The sequence below is a fragment of the Ascaphus truei genome, chromosome 3 (genome assembly GCF_040206685.1).
Source record: "Ascaphus truei isolate aAscTru1 chromosome 3, aAscTru1.hap1, whole genome shotgun sequence".
In the NCBI taxonomy this organism is placed as follows: Eukaryota; Metazoa; Chordata; class Amphibia; order Anura; family Ascaphidae; genus Ascaphus; species Ascaphus truei.
In genome coordinates, this window is record NC_134485.1 from 201813869 (window position 1) to 201836933 (window position 23065).

General features: G+C 47.1%; 1 protein-coding gene across 1 annotated transcript in view; it reads right to left on the bottom strand.

Annotated features, from left to right (window-relative positions):
• GALNT17 (polypeptide N-acetylgalactosaminyltransferase 17) overlaps positions 1 to 23065 on the bottom strand; it is a 682771-nt gene that overhangs the window by 544555 nt on the left and 115151 nt on the right. The gene's annotated exons all lie outside the window — the stretch shown is intronic.

Below are 23065 nucleotides of genomic sequence, written 5' to 3' on the forward strand. Positions count from 1 at the left end.
TACAAATTTATTTGGGCTTACTTAAGAATCTACTGAAGATTAACCATTTGACAAACATATTTGCACTATTGGCTTGTGTTTATCTCTTTTATGTACACACATACCTGCGCTCCCCAAATCTTGGACATCTGACATTCTTTTGGATTGAAGAAAGCAATCTACATGAAGGGTTGAAGCTGCACCTATTTTATATTTAATTTTTCACTTATTATTTTCTTCTATTGTGTTCACTTAAGTGCACTAATTTAGGCATGATTATCACATGATATTTTCTATTGAGAAATTAATTCAATAGATTTAGGCGCCACTTTATACCAAATTCTTTTTACACGGTTTTCAGAAAGCCTCGATTCCCTGTGATAGCAAAATTCCCAAAAAGGGCGAGTAGCCAACGACGTGTTAATCGCCTCTCTGAAAAGGCCCTACCCGGCGATTTCTTTCAGCTGCAGAAACAATTGCACAGAGAGAGCCTCCACTTCCAGTGCATATCTCGCCAGCAATCAAAAGTTTTTAATATAATATGTAATACTAGTGTAAATGAACAGGGTGTCTCTGGAGTAGAACCCCATTGATTTGAGGTTCGTGGACCCCCTGCTTCCCAAGATACAGGCCTCCGTTATGGGGTGCCGATATCTCCTATGCATTTTATTCCTACCGTCACGTGACGCGGGACATTTAAATACATAGGAGATACCAGCACCCCATAACGGGCCTGTATCTCGGGAAGCAGGGGGTCCCCAGATCTCAAATCAACGTGGTTCTGCCACAGAGACCCCCTGCTCACTAGTATTAAAATGTATATTAAAAAAGCATCATTAACTTAGCGGCTAGCCGCTAAGGCAATGAAGGGGTTGTGATGGTGAGGGGGTACCCAGGCCAATAATAAAGGTATTTGGCCCGGCTGGGGGCCCCTGAGTCATACTGGGAAAATGTAGATTGTCAGCTCTGCAGCCCAGTAATGGAAAAATCACTATGCATTCAATAAACATGTACAGTATGTGTGTCTCCCACCAGGTATAAGGTGGTGAGAATCATGTTGTGTTTAACTATGAAATGTATTACTGTACTAGTGTTTCCCTGTAACCGTGCAAAGAAAAAATGGTTTTAAAACCCAGTAGACCGCAGCACTGCGAACGGATTTTAGCTAGCTGCTGCTAGGAAGGGTCTAGCACGCTGAGATTTGCTGTGAGCGCTGTCAGGTAAAATCATTAAAAAGGTTATAGCGCAATTTGTATAAAGGTATATAAAAAATTGATGAATAAAAGTCCCCAAGGTTTAGATTTTTATTAAAGTAATGGTCAGAGGAAGTTATTCAGTATGGATAAAAAACCATTTGCATAGGAAACAGAGGGAGCTACTCCACCCTCTAAGCTTCAAAGGACCAGTTTCAAAGACAGTCCAGGATATGGAGGTGTTAACCATTTGTTAGAAGGGTATGGAGGTGTTAACCATTTGTTAGAAAGGGTATGGAGGTGTTAACCATTTGTTAGAAAGGGTATGGAGGTGTTAAACGTTTTTTTTAGCAAGGAAGAGAATTTCAAATTCACCCTGGAATATGGCTACTCTGGTCAGACTGAGCAGCGCCAGATAGAGGGGACAGGCCTCATATGCAAAGCGGACAAGGTGCAAAGTTGGCACATGCCCAGAGCAGACTGAGAAGCCCCTCTGCCAGGTCTTGTAAAGTATGAGCAATTCCATGATAGTTGGAGGAAATATTCCCACAAAGAAAATAGGCTGCACTGGTTAAGCATAGGAATGTTAACCCTAACCTAAGATTTAAGGGGTGTATTTATATCAGTGTAGTGCACTTTTTTTCAGCATAGGATTGGTACCGCAGGCCAGTGGACACTCCCGGACACCCGAAGACCCCCGGACCCCAGTGGGGCCCCCGGACACACGTGGGGACCACCCAGAGGCCCCTGGCGTCTGGTATCGATAATGTGCTGGGAAAAAAATAATGCTTTTATGCATGTCTCAATCTCTTTTGCGCCATCCTTTAGCTGGTGAAAAAAGATGGCGAGATTGTATACTACGATAAACTTATCACTGCTTTGTGAATAGCAGTTACTGGCAAAAAAAACATTGGGTTTTCCATTTTTGGACCTATCGGACAACTTTTTTTCCTCTGGCTGTTTAGGGCGATAAAAAGCCATTATAGCGTGATACTGCACTGTTATCACTGCTTTGTGAATGGCACTGCAGGCAGTATCGCACTATAAAGGCATTTATCGCACTTAAAACCATGTATCACTGCTTTGTGAATAGGCCCCAATGAGTGCATAAGAATTTGGGTGGAATCTTCCATCAGGAAGTGACATATTTTAGCAATATTGCGGAGGTGGGAACTAGAGATGGGTGAATTTTTCACCAAAGTTATAGTTCGATATACGTCTACCCTGTTCTGTTCATTCGGCTGTGCTCCGCTTTTTCTCCCGCTGCTGCTGGAGGACTTCACATACTGCTGATTGCGAGACTGCACGCCGCTGAGTCGCCGCCCACGGAGGGGAGAGCTGCCGGTCACGTGACCACCCCACAGTATGCTGCCTGCCCGCCGGAGCTAACGGCTTCACTGCTTAGACTGGAGGTTCAGCTGGCGTGGAGCCCACCGGCCAGCTCTTATCATTCATTGAGGAGGACACCGCCGGTCGCGTGACCGCCCCACCTGACTTCCAGCCGTGGTGGGGTTGGCGGTGCAACGCTACAACCAGAGACACTGAGGACCGGATCGATATACCACTACTCCCCACAACCGTGAGTTTAAGCAGCAATTGGTGCCCTATGCTGGGCCAACTGCTTTCCTGAGTTCTTTCATCATTTATGTACTTTCTCTGGCAGCGATTCTTTTATTGACTCTGATGCACCTAAGGGATAATATACATTATCCAGTTTTCTATAGTTCGATCGAAATCGGCATATACACTGGCAACACACTTTATTCGAGCTCGGCTAGTCCCACGAATTCGGGTATACCCGGGTGTATTGAGGTTTGTGACTGTTTTCTGCCCGAGTGCATTGAGTTATTTTCCGGCAGGGATTGAAGCATTTTATTCCCGCTGGCTGCAATACTGCACAGTACATATATATATACTGCATTACAATTCATGAATTTATGCCATCTGGTAGACACGCGAAGCATTGCAGCCTATTAAATCCTAATCATTATCATTTAACAGATCAGCCGCCCGTCAGCCAGGCATGAACCCAGGCTGGGAAGGCAAATGCAACGGGGCTTGTCAGAGGTGAGGAGCGGCGCATTCCAGGTATCTGCCAGGTACATACCGGGTATTTGCTCGAATAAAGTGTGTCAGTGCAGTATTCACAAATTCGCAAATCTTTGCGGATTAGTCCGAGTTCCAAAAAAAACTGCCATTGTTTTTTTTTGCTCTCCATGAAACAGTTTGCAAAAATGGCAAAAGTAGGCAAGAGTCACAAGTGCTATATATATGCCCTCAAACCAACTTTTGAACAACTCATGGAGAAACATCTGTGCTCAAAAAGGAGCATGTCTGTGAGTATATACTGTATGCTACAAGTATATGCAAAGTATATTGTAATGACTCCTATTAGCCAGATCAGATTAGATCCCAGGTATTTCAAGTGTGCTCTTTAATATGCTCGGGTGTCCCTCCATATGTTGTTTGAATGTGTGTCTGTCTCTGCCTGTCTCTGCTAGTCTCTGCCTGTCTATCTGTCTCTGTCTGTCTCTGTCTATCTATCTATCTATCTATCTATCTATCTATCTATCTATCTATCTATCTATCTATCTATCTATCTATCTATCTATCTATCTATCTATCTCTGTCTGTCTGTCTATCTATCTGTCTCTGTCTGTCTATCTATCTGTCTCTGTCTGTCTATCTGTCTCTGTCTGTCTGTCTTTCTCCCTCTCCCTATATTCCTGGATTGGGAACTTTTGGAGCTGTGAAGAAACATCACATTCACAACAAAGTTGAATGTTTGCAAAAAAGTTGCCCATCTCTACACTTAGGAATATAGCTTCGAGAATTGGAATTATAGTGGAGTGCTCTAGTGCAAAGGATAAATTCAATGTACCGTAGGTGTAGTTAGGAGGAAAAATAATAAGTTCCGTTTTTGACATGTTAAATCTAAGATAGTGACTCAAGGGTGGGCATAAGGGGAGGATGATCAACAGTATCAAGAGTAGCAGAGAGGTCCAAAAGAATAAGTAAGGAAAACTGCCCTTGTGATTTGACCTTGAGTGGATCATTAGTGATTTTTGTTAGGGTAGTCTTAGTGGAGGGGTAAGGACGGAATCCCAGCTGCAATGTGTCAAGGAGAGCGTTTGAAGAGAGAAAGTCCAGCATGGGATTATTAATGAGTTGTTCAAGGAGTTAGAATGCAAATGGCAAAAGGGAGATGATTGGAAGGGAAGGCAGGGTCAAGAAAAGATTTCTTCAGGATCAATGTGACAGAAACATGCTAGAAAAATAAAGGAAATTAGCCTGTATTTAAAGAGAGGTTGAAGAGATGAGTTAGTGCAGGAATAATTGCAGTGGAGAGAGAGCAAAGGAGATGTGAGGGGATAGGATTAAGAAGGCAGGCTGTAGAGGGGAATGGGAGACTTCCTCCTAAAAAACTGGTTGAAAGCAGCTGAAGATTGCTTTGGGAGCATTGGCGGGAACTGTTTTGTGTATATGGGGCTGAAAAAAATGTTACTGATGCAGCGGCCATTATTCGAACACATCACGGCGCCGATTTTGAGCTCTCTGCTGTTCCCCACGCAGCATGAACGTGGCCAATCGCCCCAGGCACCCGCGCTTATCGCGGATGTTTTGTTTGAATTTCATGGATTCTGTTTCTTCATTTGCAATAAAATGGATGAATTGTAATGTGTACAATATTGTGCTGCTGTGTCAATTTCATGTTTTTAAAAGCCAGAACACTAAAATTCGTTTTTCTGCACTCGCCGCGCTCGCATCTTAGTGCGGGAAGGCTGGAATTCATCCCGCGGTTTCAAATCGGGATTCCGATGTACATGACGCGTGAAGTGTTCGAATAACGGCCGCTGTATCAGTATGTTGTGTCGCATAGCATCGACTTTATCTTTAAAGTGGTTATCGGTGTCTTGAGCCGTAATGGAAGTAGTGGGAACTTGCATGAGTGGGCAAAAGAGAAAGTTATATAAGTGGAAAGCAGGCATTGTGGATTGGAGGACATGCAGGCAGGAAGTTGAATGAGGGAGAAAGAGAGGAGACTGTGTTTAGGCAGTGAGTATGGTAAGGTTTATCTGAAGTTTATCCGACTGGGCCATTATAAAAATACTGACAAATTCTAACTAATATCAGGTGATTTTGCATTAGCAATATTAGAGTTTAATGAAAAGGCCCCATTGTGTGCTAAAATTACAAAGTGTCAGTCCAGTAATGTATTTATTCAATAACGTCAACACTAAACTGTGTGAATATAAGATTAGGGCCTAGATAATGCATCAACCCTTGGCTCCCTTATTATTGAACTGATTTTTAATATAAAAAAAAATGGTAATAGCTGTGGTCAGAGTTTAGTTCTTACACATAGGATCATACAAACAAGGAAAGTAGCTTTCAGCATCCTCAACCCACACAAGTGAGAAACTGGGCCACAACTGATATAAGAAATCAATTTTATGCAATCACTGTACAAGTCTTTTGTTACATTTAGGTGAGCATAACATTTTAATCTGCCCAGCACAACTACTGCATGTGGATCTTTATAGTAGTTATATATTATTGTCTCTGCCAACTGTCAGCATATCTTTTTTCCAAATGTGTTCAAAGCCCGAAATTTGTCAACACAAAGCCAGCTTCAAATATCAGTACTATCTTTAAAGAGTAATTTACTGTATTCTGGTGCATGGTGCAGGGTTAAAAATTTGTAATGGTTCTAAATTCTACACCCATACTGTAAGCAGCAGATACCAGTACAAATAATGAGACAATATCCAAATAAAAATGTAAAAGTACTATGGGAAAAATAGTGATTTTACCAAAATACCGTCCTATTCATAATTTTTTATCTAAATGTTTTTAATTGTCCGGTTGTATAAACAATGACTCAGTGGTGTTAGAATTCTGTCACAGCAAAATAAACCTCAACGTTTTCAACAAAGATAGCTGGAGGTACTGTACAGGTATAGCACAGGGCAAAATTATATTTAAATTGGAAAGGGAAACATGATGGTCCCAACTGCACATTTAGCACACATTGGCTGCTCTCTCTCAAGATTATGCAAGGGTTGCAAATCAAAACACCAGCCAAAGTATGCCCCACTTTAAATTGAAAAAGAAAGAAAACTCCTGGTAGAGGAAAGTTTCTAATAGGTCATTTGGGAGTGTTAGGCAGAGTATTAAATGGCACAGGGTAAAGTCTACTAGAACCCTTCTTATAACTCTCTGAAAAGCACATAAAGATAGATTTACCATATTTCACCATTCAAAAAAAGAGGACACCAAACTGGGACAACCGTCGCGCATGCACAGTCGGCGCTCGTGCATGTGCAGTCGACTTTTGTTCACGCATGCGCGGTCAGCACTCACTCTCGCATTCGGGGCCAGAAATCCCAAGCGTTTTTAGATATTTAAAAATTCTTCCCGGACGGTGACCTTAAATCAAAAGGCCAGATATATACGGAAAATACAGACCTATAGTAACCCAGAATTAATTCTTCTCTATTGCATGGCTCTCCTAGAGTAAGTGTTGCAGTTCCTTCTGGTAGTGAAAGGGCGAAAGGGGCTAATCTATCTTTAAAATGGTAGAGAACAAAACTGAGGTACCCCAAGAAAGAACTAGGGTTTATAAATGACTTTCCATAAAGCTTTAGGCCTCAAAGAGGCTGTGGGCACACTCATGCGCTTGCTCACTATCAAAACAATGAAATTCAATTGTAGCGTCCATCTGCGCATGCACGTGCATTAGTATGTGACCGTGGGGAGGCGCAATGCTTGCATAGACACATTTTTTGTATTAGTCCCGCTTGCCCTGGTAATGTGCGTGGTTCAGCCAGTGAGGGCATGCTTTCTGGCACACCTCCCTACATACGCAACTAGCAGGCTAAGAATCACCCAAGCAACATGAGAACCTGACATCACGGCGCACAAGCGCCAACGCACTTGCTTTTACCCTGGGCGAGGCCTTAACTTAGCAGACCATGCAGAGTCTACAAACTTCCTTAACATACTTTTTTGAGTTCGGTTAAACCTTTCCACCAATCCGTCTGTTGATGGTTGACCAAAGTCAGAACTGAGGACCTCTAGTAACTTTAAGACATCCTGCATTAGTTTAGCCATAACATTTGTCCCTTGGTCTGTCAACATAACCTGGGGAAGTCCAACCCGTGAGAACAGATCCAACAATTTGTTGGCTACCTGCTGTCCTCAGGGGGAACGCCTCAGGATAACTTGTTGCATAGTCGATTATCACCAGAATAAGCCTGTGCCCCTTTGCATAGGGTTCTAGAGGTCACAAGTCTACTGTACCCCAATCTTCTCAAAGGGAACTGAGATCAAAGGTAGAGGAACCAATGGGGCTGTTTTTTGTCCCTTCTGGCTGGTTTGCTGGCATTCAGCATATGCCGCACCTAATTTAGCAATATCATTATGCATCCCTGGCCAATACAACAGGGATGAAATATGGTTCATGGTTTTGTCTCTACTGGGGTGACCACCCCAAGGGACAGTATGCAGTGCCGCCAACAGGAATTATGGGGCCCAGGACAAATTAAAGGACTCTAACCCCCCCAACCCATAGCGCACCTACCACAATTTGTTTTTATTAGCACGCAACTTTTACTTAACTGTTTTCTTCTTATTGTAATATGGAAAAAAACATTGCATTGCAATCTGTTTATTTTAATATTTTCAACAAAAGAAAAAGATACCCAATGCTACATCCCCTTGGGGGAGATTCAGTATGGGGTGGGGGGGTGGGGATTCAGTATGGGCCTGGGGGTGGGGGGTTAAGTATGGGCCTGGGGGAGGGGGGGATTAAGTATGGTCCTGGGGGGGGGGGTTAAGCATAGTCTTAGGGGGGTTAAGTATGGGCCTGGGGGTAAATATGGTCCTACGGTGTTAAATATGGGCCTGGGGGGTGTAAGTATAGAATGGGACTAAAATGTATTACAGTACCTCTCTTCAACCGGTCCTCGTGGGAGCCTTCGATCGGTCAGCAAGGGGGCTTTCAACAAACCCGTCGGTGGAGGCTTCAACCAGCCTGGAGGGGGAGCTTTCAACCAGCCCATGCTTCAACTGGACAGGGGGGATGTGGAGCCTTCAACCAGCTGGAGTGGGGGCCCTTCAATTGGCCGGCAGTGGGGCTGGTTTTGGAGGGGAGATGGAAGGCATGTAGGTGGGTGACTGACTGCCTTGACTGACTGACTGCCTGGGTGGGTGGGTGACTGACTGGGTGACTGACTGCGTGGGTTGACTGACTAGGTGGGTGACTGACTGGGTGGGTGACTCACTGGGTGTGTGACTGACTGGGTGGGTGGATGACTGAATGCCTGGGTGGGTGGGTGACTGGCTGCCTGGGTGGGTGACTGATTGCCTGGGTGACAGACTGACTGCCTGGGTGGGTGCGTGGGTGACTGACTGACTGACTGTCTGGGTGGGTGGGTGGTTGGGTGACTGACTGCCTGGGTGGTTGACTGACTGCCTGGGTGGGTGACAGACTGCCTGCCTGGGTGGCTGACTGACTACCTGAGTGCGTGACTGACTGACTGCCTGGGTGGGTGACTGCCTGGGTGGGTGGGTGACTGACTGCCTGGGTGGGTGATGGCCATTTTCTGCCCAGGGCAAGAGGCAGGAACGGGGGGATCTGGGTTGATGGGTGCGAGCTTGCAATGGCGTTTCCCCTCCATCCCATGTTGGGAGCGGGGGGAGCAGCAGCAGGCAGCATTTGCGGCACTTTCCCCCCCTGTCCCCGGTCCCCATGGCTGCTGCCTGGGGCAGGAGGTAGGCATCGGGGGGGGGAAATGTTGGCGTGCACTCGCCGGAGCGAGTCACCATCCTGCCCACATTCCCCTCGGGTGCCCATGCGGGCGGGGAGACAGGACCGTGGGAGAGTGAGGAATGGGTCCAGCAATTGGGGGGGGGGGGGTGGCAGCCTGCTGGATGTGCGCCATTTATCCCATCCCTGTGCCCTGAAGGCCGGACACCCTGCTTCCCTGCGCATGCACGCCGAGACCTCTGCTCTGCGCATGGGCATTTTATTTTTTTCTGACACTTTTTTTTTAAATGACACAGGCCCGGCCATGAAGGGGTCCCCGGCAGCCGGGCCCCAGACTCAATGGGCACGGAATGCCAACCCTGGCAGACCCACCCTGTTGTCGGCCATGAAAGTATGGACTAGGGTGAAGACAGTTTTAACAAACACCTTGGGAACCAAGATTTGTCTGTGACCTCCCCAGTTTGTGTATTCATCCTACACAGAATATCATTTAGCATTTCAAAATGAGGGAACGCCATTTGCCCTCGTGCATTCAATACATTGTCATTGATTTTTACCACCTTCTCATATTGTCTGGCAACAACTAACTGCGTCTTCCCCTACCCCATGCAAAAATCAGGGAGACACAGTTCTGTTAAATCTCCAGGCTCTTTCTCCCACTGCTTCTTGCCATCCCCAGTCATTACCTGTTTTGTATTACCTAATAGTATGGCCACCTTGAGTCCCAGATATCTGTAACCAGTCCTATTTGTCACAGTGTCTTTGCTTCTGAGATTTCTGAACCAGGGGTCTACTGGGGAATAGATCAGCAGAGAAGCTGGACTGGATACTGGAGACCAGGAGTCGGATGGGTCCTGTTTGCTACGTCCTCTGAAATTCCTTTTGGCGATACGCCGACATCAGGAAGTAGACGAGGGTCTCGACTGCTCCCTTCGTGGGACTTGGTGGTTGCGATTGGATGGGTGGTAGTTTACCCACTGGTCCGTTCTCCCTCTTTGGATGTCAGCTGGAGCTGGTGGATCTGGGCCGTTGGGCCCAGGACACTCTCTTGGTCCTCGGCTCCAAGGAAGTTTTCCACGAGCTGGACAGCCAAAGTTAGGATTTTAGCAGCATTGTGTTTTACCCAAGAGCGTTTGGGAGGGGTTACCACCTGCAGGAATTGCCTCCTTATTGCGTTGTTCAGGCTGTGTATACCGAGTACACAAGTCTAGTAAATGCTGAGCTATGACCCGGGGTCTCACCTTAGAGGTGTATTTCAAGTTGCAGAACTGCTGCTGGTAGTCAAGTAGTCTTTAGTCAGGCCTAACTGATCTAGGATGGCAGATTTTACCTGCTTATAGTCCATATCCTGATCTGCAGGTAGGCGCTTATATGAGGCCTGCTTCTACTAAGAGGAGCGGGGACACAGCGGTTGCCCAGTGATCTAAAGACCAGCCCTGGGCCTCGACAATCCTTTCAAAGGTTAACAGGAAGGCCTCTGGGTCCACCACCGGACTCATTTTTCTCAGAAGAATAGGGGGTATGTTCAGAAGTTTTAGACCTGCAGACAAAGGGGACTGAGCAAGTAGTTTGGCTATCCTTTCATCCTGCGCTGCCTGCAACTGGATTAGGATCTGGGCTTGCTCCTGCAGTAGTAGTTAGTTTTGCCTGGCCTGCCTTTCATCCTGTGCTGCCTGCTGCTGGGACAGGAGCTGAGCTTGCTGCTGTAGTAGTAGTTGTTTTTCCTGGCTTGTTTTTCATCTCGCTCTGCCTGCTGTTTGGCCTTCCTGGTAGGGGGAGCGCTGATGACACACGAAGTGCAATTTACCGTATGTAAAAAAATAGAATGAAAAATAATAGTGTAGCCAGTAAATACTAAACCCTATCTATCATATGTTAATGGTCTCACTCACAGATTAGACTATATATAGATAGGGTGACCAGATTTTCAAAATGAAAAACCGGGACACATTAAAAAATTATTTATAAAACAAATTACATCACATGACGCACCCTGTTGCCATGACAACGAGACACTGACGTCAGGCGGTGACATGTTGCCATGACAATGTGGCATCACTGATGCCTCGGCGCCATAATGCGTCCCGTTGTCATGTCAACTTGATGCTGCGTGACGTCACGGAGCGTCTCGTTGTTATGGCAATGGGCACTATGTGACGTCGCGCGGCCATGTTATCGGAATTTGGAGGGGAGGATACAGCCAAAGGCAAGATAAATAAATATATAATAAATAGATCTAAAAAAAAATGTTATCTCCACACAGAGCCACTGACCCACACACCCACTGACCCACACACCCACTGACCCACACAGACACACAGAGCCACTGATCCACAGAGTCACTGACCTACATACAGAGAGCCACTGACCCACACACCCACACACAGAACCACTGACCCACACACACTGAGCCACTGACCCACACACCCACACACACAGAGCCACTGACCCACACACCCACTGACCCACACACCCACACACACAGAGCCACTGACCCACACACACAGAGCCACTGACCCAAACACCCACACACAGAGCCACTGACCCACACACACAGAGCCACTGACCCACACACCCAAAGTGCCACTGACCTACACACAGAGCCACTGACCCACAGCCACGGACCCACACACCTACTGACCCACACACCCACACACACAGAGACACTGACCCACACAGCCACTGACCCACACACACAGAGCCACTGACCCACACACACAGAGCCACTGACCCACACACCCACACACACAGAGCCACTGACCCACACACACAGAGCCACTGACCCACACACCCAAACAGAGCCACTGACCCACACACCCACAGAGCCACTGACCTACACACCGATCCACTGACCCACAGAGCCACTGACCTACACACCGATCCACTGACCCACAGAGCCACTGACCTACACACCGAGCCACTGACCCACAGAGCCACTGACGCACAGAGCCACTGACGCACAGAGCCACTGACGCACACACCGAGCCACTGACGCACAGAGCCACTGACGCACAGAGCCACTGACGCACAGAGCCACTGACGCACAGAGCCACTGACGCACAGAGCCACTGACGCACAGAGCCACTGACTCACAGAGCCACTGACCCACAGAGCCACTGACCCACAGAGCCACACACAGAGCCACTGACCCACACACAGAGCCACTGACCCACACACCCACACACAGAGCCACTGACCCCCCCCCACACACACACACACACAGAGCCACTGACACACACACACACACACACACAGACACACACACACACACACACACACACACACACACACACACACACACACACACAGCCACTGACCCCCACACACACACAGAGCCACTGACACACACACACACAGAGCCACTGACCCACACACACACACAGAGCCACTGACACACACACACACACACACACACAGAGCCACTGACCCACACACACAGAGCCACTGACCCACACACACACACAGAGCCACTGACCCACACAGAGCCACTGAACCACACACACACAGAGCCACTGATCCACACACACACAGAGCCACTGACCCACACACACAGAGCCACTGACCCACACACACACAGCCCCTGACACACACACACACACAGCCCCTGACACACACACACACACAGCCATTGACACATACACACAGTCACTGACACACACACACAGAGCTACTGACCCACACTGAGCCCCTGACACACACACCCACAACGCCACTGACCCACACTCACAGAGCTACTGACACACAGAGCCACTGACCCATACACACACCCAGAGCCACTAACCCACACACTCACATACAGAGCCACTGAACCACACACAGAGCCACTGACCCACACACCCACACACCCAGAGCCAGTGGCCCACACACCGCCAGCCACTGACCCAGACCCACAGAGCCACTGACCCACACCCACAGAGCCACTGACCCACACGCACATAGCCAGTGACACGCACAGAGATACTGACACACACAAAGACGCTGACACAGAGCCACACACACACAGAGCCACACATGTATTTATCTCCCCTGTGTCTCACTCGCTCTCCTCCCCTCCCGCCTCGCATGTATTTATCTCCCCTCCGTCTCACTCGCTCTCCCCCCCTCCCGCCTCGCATGTATTTATCTCCCCTCCATCTCACTCGCTCTCCCCCCTCCCGCCTCGCATGTATTTATCTCCCCTCCGTCTCACTCACTCTCCTCCCCTCCCGCCTCGCATGTATTTATCTCCCCTGTGTCTCACTCGCTCTCCTCCCCTCCCGCCTCGCATGTATTTATCTCCCCTCCATCTCACTCGCTCTCCCCCCCTCCCGCCTCGCATGTATTTATCTCCCCTCCATCTCACTCGCTCACCCCCCTCCCGCCTCGCATGTATTTATCTCCCCTCCGTCTCACTCACACTCCTCCCCTCCCGCCTCGCATGTATTTATCTCCCCTGTGTCTCAATCGCTCTCCCCCCCTCCCGCCTCGCATGTATTTATCTCCCCTGTGTCTCACTCGTTCTCCTCCCCTCCCGCCTCGCATGCATTTATCTCCCCTCCGTCTCACTCGCTCTCCCCCCCTACCGCCTCGCATGTATTTATCTCCCCTCCGTCTCACTCGCTCTCCCCCCTCCCGCCTTGCATGTATTTATCTCCCCTCCGTCTCACTCACTCTCCTCCCCTCCCGCCTTGCATGTATTTATCTCCCCTCCGTCTCACTCACTCTCCTCCCCTCCCGCCTCGCATGTATTTATCTCCCCTGTGTCTCACTCGCTCTCCTCCCCTCCCGCCTCGCATGTATTTATCTCCCCTGTGTCTCAATCGCTCTCCCCATCCCGCCTCGCATGTATTTATCTCCCCTGTGTCTCACTCGCTCTCCTCCCCTCCCGCCTCGCATGTATTTATCTCCCGTGTCTCAATCGCTCTCCCCCCTCCCGCCTCGCATGTATTTATCTCCCCTCCGTCTCACTCGCTCTCCTCCCCTCCCGCCTCGCATGTATTTATCTCCCCTCCGTCTCACTCGCTCTCCTCCCCTCCCGCCTCGCATGTATTTATCTCCCCTGTGTCTCAATCGCTCTCCCCCCTCCCGCCTCGCATGTATTTATCTCCCCTCCGTCTCACTCACTCTCCCCCCTTCCGCCTCGCATGTATTTATCTCCCCTGTGTCTCACTCGCTCTCCTCCCCTCCCGCCTCGCATGCATTTATCTCCCCTCCGTCTCACTCGCTCTCCCCCCCTACCGCCTCGCATGTATTTATCTCCCCTCCGTCTCACTCGCTCTCCTCCCCTCCCGCCTTGCATGTATTTATCTCCCCTCCGTCTCACTCACTCTCCTCCCCTCCCGCCTCGCATGTATTTATCTCCCCTGTGTCTCAATCGCTCTCCCCCCTCCCGCCTCGCATGTATTTATCTCCCCTCCGTCTCACTCACTCTCCCCCCTTCCGCCTCGCATGTATTTATCTCCCCTCTGTCTCACTCGCTCTCCTCCCCTCCCGCCTCGCATGTATTTATCTCCCCTCCGTCTCACTCACTCTCCTCCCCTCCCGCCTCGCATGTATTTATCTCCCCTCCGTCTCACTCACTCTCCCCCCTCCCGCCTCGCATGTATTTATCTCCCCTCCGTCTCACTCACTCTCCCCCCCTCTTGCCTCGCATGTATTTATCTCTCCCCTCCGTCTCACTCACTCTCCCCCCCTCCCGCCTCGCATGTATTTATCTCTCCCCTCCGTCTCACTTCCTCTCCCCCCTCCCGCCTCGCATGTATTTATCTCCCCTGTGTCTTACTCCCCCTCTCACTTGCCCCTACCTTACATCAATTACCACACTCTGCTCACACAATCCCGCCACAAAATACATACCAAAAACCCCACCCCACAATACATAATAAAAATACCCGCCCCGCCAATACATATTAAAAAGACCCTTGCCGCCCCAATACATTTTTAAAGACCCCCACCCCCCCATACATATTTAAAAAAAATTGGGCCGCACAGGTAAAATCATCATCATTATCATCATCATCATCATCATCATCATCATCATCATCATCATCATCCCCATATACCACCCCCGCATCTCCCATCTCTCTCTCTCCCGCCCAGCATCTCCCATCTCTCTCTCTCCCGCCCAGCATCTCCCATCTCTCTCTCCCCCCCTGCATCTCCCATCTCTCTCTCCCCCCCCCTGCATCTCCCATCTCTCTCCCCCCCTGCATCTCCCATGTGTCCCCCCCCCTGCATCTCCCATCTCTCTCCCCCCCTGCATCTCCCATCTCTCTCCCCCCCCCTGCATCTCCCATGTGTCCCCCTCCCCTGCATCTCCCATCTCTCTCTCCCCCCCTGCATCTCCCATGTGTCCCCCTCCCGTGCATCTCCCATGTGTCCCCCTCCCCTGCATCTCCCATGTGTCCCCCTCCCCTGCATCTCCCATGTGTCCCCCTCCCCTGCATCTCCCATGTGTCCCCCCCTGCATCTCCTGCCGGGGGGGGGGGGGGGAGCATCCTCTTACCTTAAGCCAATCCCCTGCGGCCCGGTATTCAAATCCCCGCCCCCGCATCCTCCATCCAATCCCCTGCTGCCTGGCGGCATTCTAAGTCCCGCCCCCGGCATTCTCCTTCATTCAGTCCCCCGGGCAGCATAAAATACTTACTGCGCCGCATTCTCCTCACCGCCGCTGCCCCGCAATACCGGGACCAGGGACAAAAACCGGCACAAAAACCGGGACGACTTAAAACCGGGACAAAACACAAAAAAACGGGACTGTCCCGGTAAAACCGGTACGAATGGTCACCCTATATATAGAAAGTGTATCAGAGATCCCGCAATGGTATAATATTGCTAACAAGTAATAATGTATTGAATAAAACATATAAGTATCACACTCACATTTGTTTAAAACAAAAGTTTCATGGGAGAGAACAGACGGAAGCCCATTGAGGGATACATGAATATCGACATCCATCCAGGGCTTTTCGTGTGAAGATAATAAAGGGCTCCCATCAGAGAGAGAAGGATCTCTGATACGCTTTCTATATATAGTCCAATCTGTGAGAGACCATTAACATATGATAGATAGGGTTTATTATTTACTGGCTACACTGTTATTTTTCATTCTATTTTTTAACATATATTGAACTTCGTGAGTCATCAGCGCTCCCCCTACCAGGAAGAAGAAATTCTACAACTTTGGACTAGTGAACAGTCCACAATAAGGGTGTAGAGCTGCTTTTCTTCATTATAAAATAAATCACTTTATTAATAACTATTTGGTGGAGGTTCTTACCCTATTTGCACAGAAATTTGAGGAATGATTATTTAATTATTATACAATCATTGGGTGATATATACTATCTTTTTAGTGTATACACTTTTCACTGCACTTTATAGAAGCGCCCGGTTCTATTCTTTTTTCCTGCTGTTTAACTGCCCACACAGAAATTCTTTTAAAAAATGTTCCATTTTTTTGGGCCCTTCGGATGCAGGGGCAGGATCCCACTTGTTACACCACATATTGCAGTGACAATGCAATGGAATGAGGATAGTCTGATTAGGCTTCTTTATCCAGCCAACAAAAACATGGAACAAAAGTAACAGAGCATAAATGTCCCAAAAAAACAGAACTTCAGTCAAGTTGTTTTCTCTCTAGAGTTCCAGCACATGTCTCCCTGGTTCAGACAGATCCGGCACAAGTGGGAGCTCTGGGTTTTTAAAGCCCCTTACCGAGGCAGCTGGGACCTGGTTAATTATCCAGCTAGGATCACCATGTCCTTCAAGTCCCATCTCCCATGTTTTTTAACTGCCATGCGCTCCCTAAAACCCTCATCGTACTTCCACCTTACAACCCCACTGTACACCTTATACATTTCCCAAATAGTGTCCAAGTACTTAAACCACTGAAAAGTGCTGAACCACTCTGGGGAGCCTTCTCACTTACTACTGGCTAAGATGACGAACACCTACAAGCAGTTTCCAAAAGTCTTGGGTACCTGCTTTTTTCCCTTCTTCTCATCCTTATTATCTCCTTTCTTATTCACCTTCTCCAATAAATCATAATATGTTGACAATAATGTCCATATCTCCACATAATCACATGTTCCCATACACACTCATTTCCTGGACCTACCCTACTAGCCACACTGGCCCCTACTCACGCATCAGTGATGGCCCCCCTATCCCCAAAACTACAGACATTGCACGCTCAATGATCCCCCACTACAGATGGCTCTGCAATGGGGCCACTGCTGCCAACCCTAGGGCCTGACCCCAAAACACCTGAAATTGAACTATCCGTGGCCTGGTGAACCCGAACCCCAGCCAACCCCCACCCCTATGTCTCCAATGAGGGTCCCCCCATTAAAGCCTGGCCAGTACCTCGCAGAGTGACGGTAACACCTCTGCTAAAATCTCATAGTGAAGTATGTAATAATTATATTGGTAGTTCATACAAAAAAAATAAGTAATGCGCGTACATCAATATGAATATTTATAATCATGACATGTTTTGGACATGTTACCACAATGGCAAAGACCCCCGTTGTCCACACTGATCACTCGAACTTGTAGGCTGCAACCAGATAGGCGCCCTGGACTTCCTCTTGTTAGGTAATCGGTTCCTGGCGTAGTAGGTGTCTATCTTATGGAAAAATGCTCTTCTGTGTTTCCAAGCACTGCTGTAGGGACCTGAATGCTGACGGCAATTGCCGATAACATTTAACTCACCTCAGTGGCTACTGATGATGTCACCAGTTGAGTCGCTCAGGAGCACGACTATACTGGATATGAGAGTCAAAAGTTTGTTTTGCCGCATGGATGGCTGAAGCAGCGTGTCTGGTGCCTACAATTGTGCAGAGCTTGCACTCTATAACTACAATCCTACGTTTTGTAGTAGCAAAATAGAAAATTGGCAAAAGCGCTCCAATGCTAGGACAATATAATATTAGGATGCCAGAACCACCATACAAAGGAATCCGTAATCACAAGTATTAATAGTGATCATATAACAACCAATAATGGGTACTATCCTCCTGAACACAGGTGGTGAGTAGTACAAGCCCATCCACTATCAGTCTCATTGGCAGGTTCCCCTCAGTTGAGGCAAGTACTCACATATCCTTGGTGTGGCTGACAGGCTGTGCAGCTTCCATTGATGATTGCAGAAGTGAAAAAAATTGGGAGGAGTGCACAAACAAAATGGAGCAGGAAGGACCCAGAGTCAAAAATAAATGAAAGGGTACTTTAATGTGTCATGAGACCCATCCAACGCGTTTCGAACGTCACAGCGTTCTTTATCAAGATAAGTAACGCTGTGACGTTCGAAACGCGTTGGATGGGTCTCATGACACATTAAAGTACCCTTTTATTGATTTTTGACGCTGGTTCCTTCCTGCTCCATTTGGTTTGTGCGCTCCTCCCAATTTTTTTCACTCATGTTTTGTAGTAGAACTACTTCTTCAGGGACGATCAACAGGATGTTGAGCCACTCTTTATAATCAGCAGCAGTATCTCATTTGTCATCAACACAGTTGTATTATTTCCTTGTTATATGCACTGGTAATCGCTATGTGTTATACTCAATAGATTTCTTTGAGCTATTCACCAATCACAGCAAGTATATTATATCTATTTAGAACATAGGTTCACTTAATATTTACTCACTATCACTTATTATCTGGTGCGCAGTAATATATTCATGTTTGTTATCCTGAACACCTCCGCTAACCCTGTTCCAATCCCTGTACCTGAACCTAACAGACGAGGCACCAGCCCAGCCACCGACGATTATACCATCCTGTTTACGCCAACTGTCAGTTGGGCTGCCTTGCCTTCCCACACACTTGCAGACATCTGGCCTTCAGGTATCCTGGGAACCTCTCCGTTACTTCCTGGGGGCTGCTGGGAGTTGGAGTTTCCAGGGCCCTGTTGCAGCCTTTATCTCCCCACTCACTTCCTGGATGGGCCGTTTCCTTACCAGACCTGACCGGGCCGCCCCGGGCCGTCTTCATCAACCTGGTGATGCCAATGTAGCTGAACTGGTCTGAGGGTGATACCACTGCTGGGTCCTTTTCTCCACACCCCTTTGCTGAGTTTTCCGGGACTGTGCCCATGCCGTCACTCACCCCCAGCCGACAAGCCTCTGCTGCACTTCAGCTCTCCCAGCTTCCCATATGGAAAATAGCTGAAGCGCTCAAATGCAGGTATATCTCAAAATGATAATAAGCCAGACCACTGTACCAGGGTACTAACAATTGATATAGTACCTATTGTGTCATATAATGGGTACTATCCTCCTGAAGACAGGTGGTGTGTGGTGCAACCCACTCACGATATGTCTCATTGGCAGGTTCCCCTGAAAAATATGCAAATACTCACATCCTGGTAGGGCAGGCAGGCAGGCTGTGCAGCTACTCAATGCAATACAGGGAAAAGGGAGACCAAAAAGCGCACCAGCACAAACGGAGCAGGAAGAAAACCAGAACAAAAAAATGATTAAAAGGGCACTTTAATGTGGCAAAAGACCCATCCAATGCATTTCGAACGTCGCAGCGTTCTTTTTCAAGGAAAAAGAACGCTGCGACGTTCGAAATGCATTGGATGGGTCTTTTGCCACATTAAAGTGCCCTTTTAATCATTTTTTTGTTCTGGTTTTCTTCCTGCTCCGTTTGTGCTGGTGCGCTTTTTGGTCTCCCTTCTCCCAGCTTCCCATGCTGTGGTAGAGCTGGGGAGAGACCCCACCAGCTCCTGCAGCAAGCCGATGCCATGCTGATCCAGGCCCCGCTGAATCTCAGCTGACAATCTGTGCTGCTCCTCTGCCGGGGAGCCCGCCGCTGCCTCCACTTTCATCTTGGCTCTTCTCTCCATCGGCTGCCCCGATCTTACAGACCTCCACTTTGGGACCATCTTCACACTTCCCACTGCAGCAAGATAACCTTTTGGGGAGATGGCCAGAGGAGTAAAGAGGTAAGCTATGAGGCAGCCTCCTCTGAAATAACCTAGCCCTCCCTCCTCCTCTTCCTCCCCAATACACAACTCCATGGCCTGTCAGGCCAAGGATCATGCATCCCTGTCCCTTATTTGTCCAGGATTTCAGTATATAAAGGGCCCTGTGACCTGATACCCTCTGCTTCTATATTGGAATGTTCAATACTGTTGTTTCAGTAGCGTATACAGAAAACATTTAAATAAAGGTTTAATTTTGTTTTATATTTCTCACACTGTTTTCTATTGTGACATGAATCTACCAACTACTCATTTAGATTGCATTACACAAGTGATTGCTAGTAAGCATATTCGTTAAAAAATGTAATTGTTTTGTGTTTGTTTTTAGAGCAAATGTTTAACTAAATGTAAGGGTTTATACACACATGCTGGCACATTATTTTGTGAAAATAAATAAATCTCACTAGGCCTTCGTCCCTTTAGTATACCTGCCAACTCTTTCAACCAGCTCATTCCTCTTAAGACTACTAGCACAGTGTTGGCTTAGTGGAAAATCAATTAACGAATCAATCGAATTTACACTACTAACAGCTTGTTTGTGCATGCTCCCCAGAATGCTCTACAAAGTTAATGAAAAGTATAAACACCAATAACGTTCTGAAAAAAGGTAAATCACACAAATAGGTTTTATGTGTCAGTACTCACGTATACAGACTGCTTCCTTCTAAGCAGCTCTTTAGCCTCCAGCTGTGCTGACTATAACACATGACCTCCATGGCCTCCAAGGCTCCTTTCCCAAGACATCACAACAGCTTTTCTGCTGGAGTGTGATTGTGTTGCTCTCTTGCTGCATTACCTGCTATTTCAGATTATTTGACTTGATGGTTCCTGATCCCAGCTTACCACTGATGCCCCGCTGCCTGCTGTTGCCCTGACACTGGTCCGTCTGATGTTTGTCCTGCTTGATGCCTGCTTTGAGCCTGTCTTGCCCGACTACCTCTTCTACCTGCTCCTCCCAGAAACTCTCTGCTGCCCGTTGCACCACTGATCCATACTCCAGCTAACTGAGGTGATTCTACACTGCTGACTCTCCCCGTGGATACCCCCACTGAGCCTGATATAGCTGTGTGTGAACTGGTTTCCAATTCAGGATGCAAAGAGATTAAAGCCATGAGGAAGAGGACAAGATTGATTATGAGGTACAGACCAGTTCCTTGGATTAGTTGTAGGTAGGTGATAATTCATCATCTGTCTCGTTTTGTAATGATGTTTGATAATGATTTACCTAAAGAGCTCCTAAAAATGCAATTCCTTCTCAACCCCATGTATGTATTGAAAATGGACCCAGTAATGAAGAGTTGAGATGTACAACGGCTTCAGTGAATGTTGCCAATGTCACCATTTTTGGTTCAGCAAAAAAGGTTGTTTTTTCGATCTAACAGTTCGCTTAACGCTCAAAGTCAATGAGCATTGCATGTTAGATTCATTTAAATAATTTTCAGTTTCGCAATTCAATCAAAGTTTATTTTTTTTTAAATAATTTATGAAGCAGCTATGCCTTGTTGATGGTCCTCAGTTGTGTGGTCCAATTATAGTTGGTGCACCGCAAGAAAAGTAGTATTTCAAAATAGAGATTTACTGTACATAGTCTGATGACTTTAATTTATACACTAAATGATTGTCTTTCTATCAATATAGCAAAACATTAACAGCATATACAGTATTACCATCACTGAGAGAACAAACCCCAAATACATGTATATGTTAAATACTAATATCATATAGCTCAGTAATTTGTAATTACCAGCAAAATACTCAAAGCAACAATCCGTCCATTATGCATATGAATTTTTTTTTTTTACAGAATATGGTCGAGAGGTTTTCTGAGCCTGAACCACAGTATCTTTAGCTCCATTTAGGTGGAGTTGGCGAAACACATTCCTATCTCAATCTGGTCTAATGGATATACTAGATTAAATGTATCTGGTCTTTTATTATTTTCGTTGTATCTTTAATTTAAAATGTTCTGTTGATTTTTAATTCAAATGTGTGTTTCTTCTGTTGTGTCATAGCGTTAAGCTTTCTGGTAACACCTGGTGTTTTTCTCATACTGTACCTCTAAGTCATGTACTTTTTACAATGTTACTTTCCTCAGATTGAATGAGAATGTTGTCATATACACAGGGATACCAGAGAGGTTGATTCTAGTAACTGTAACAATGAACAGATCTATAAAGTTTCTTCTCTGCTTACATTCAACTATAATAGATTTGGAAACAGAAGTGACAAGAGTAGTTATTGTGGAATTGTGGAGGTAGAATCTGTATTCTTCACGTTTATGTATGTATGTACAGTATGTATGTCTTTATTTATATACAGTAGTGTATATAGCGCTTCACAGCAGTAATACATGTGATAATCATATAAATAACAAATAATACAAATAACAGGTCATGGGAATAAGTGCTTCAGACATAAAAGTAACATTTAGGAAAAGGAGTCCCTGCTCTGAAGAGCTTACAATCTAATTGGTAGGTAGGTAGAACGTACAGAGAGAGTAGGAGGGCGTTCTGGAGTCTGTGTCTGCAAGGGGCCAAGGTTTATGTATGAGGTGTATAGTATCAGCCACGGAGCTACTGATATGCTTCGTTAAGCAGATGTATTTTAAGGTGGTTCTTAAAGGTAGATAAATAAAGGTAGATAGATAAAGGTAGTCTGATATTGAGGGGAAGGGCATTCCAGAGGTGTGCGGCAGTCAGTGAGAAAGGTTTAAGGTGGGAGAGGGCTTTAGATACAAAGGTGGTAGAGGGAAGACATCCTTGAGTGGAACGCAAGAGTCGGGATGGTGCATAGCGAGAAATTAGGGCTAATATGTAAGGAGGGGCAGAAGAGTGCAAAGCTTTAAAAATGAGGAGAAGAATTGAGTGTGTGATCTGGGATTTGATAGGAAGCCAGGAGAGGGCAAGTCATGCAAGTCATGTTAAGAGTCCCTTGGGCAGAGTATCCGGAGAGCAGGATGGGCCGGTGAGCCAGAATCCCTAAGCTGTTTAAAAGGTCCAGACCAGGATTTACACTTATCTTTGGACATCCCACAAGGAAGCTAATTGCAGCTCAACTGGACTAATTAGCAGGCAGTTTTTTAAGATGCAAAGCTGAGTCAGCTCACTCTCCCCAAGTACCACAGCCAAGAGAGAGCAGGGAGGCAGCAAGG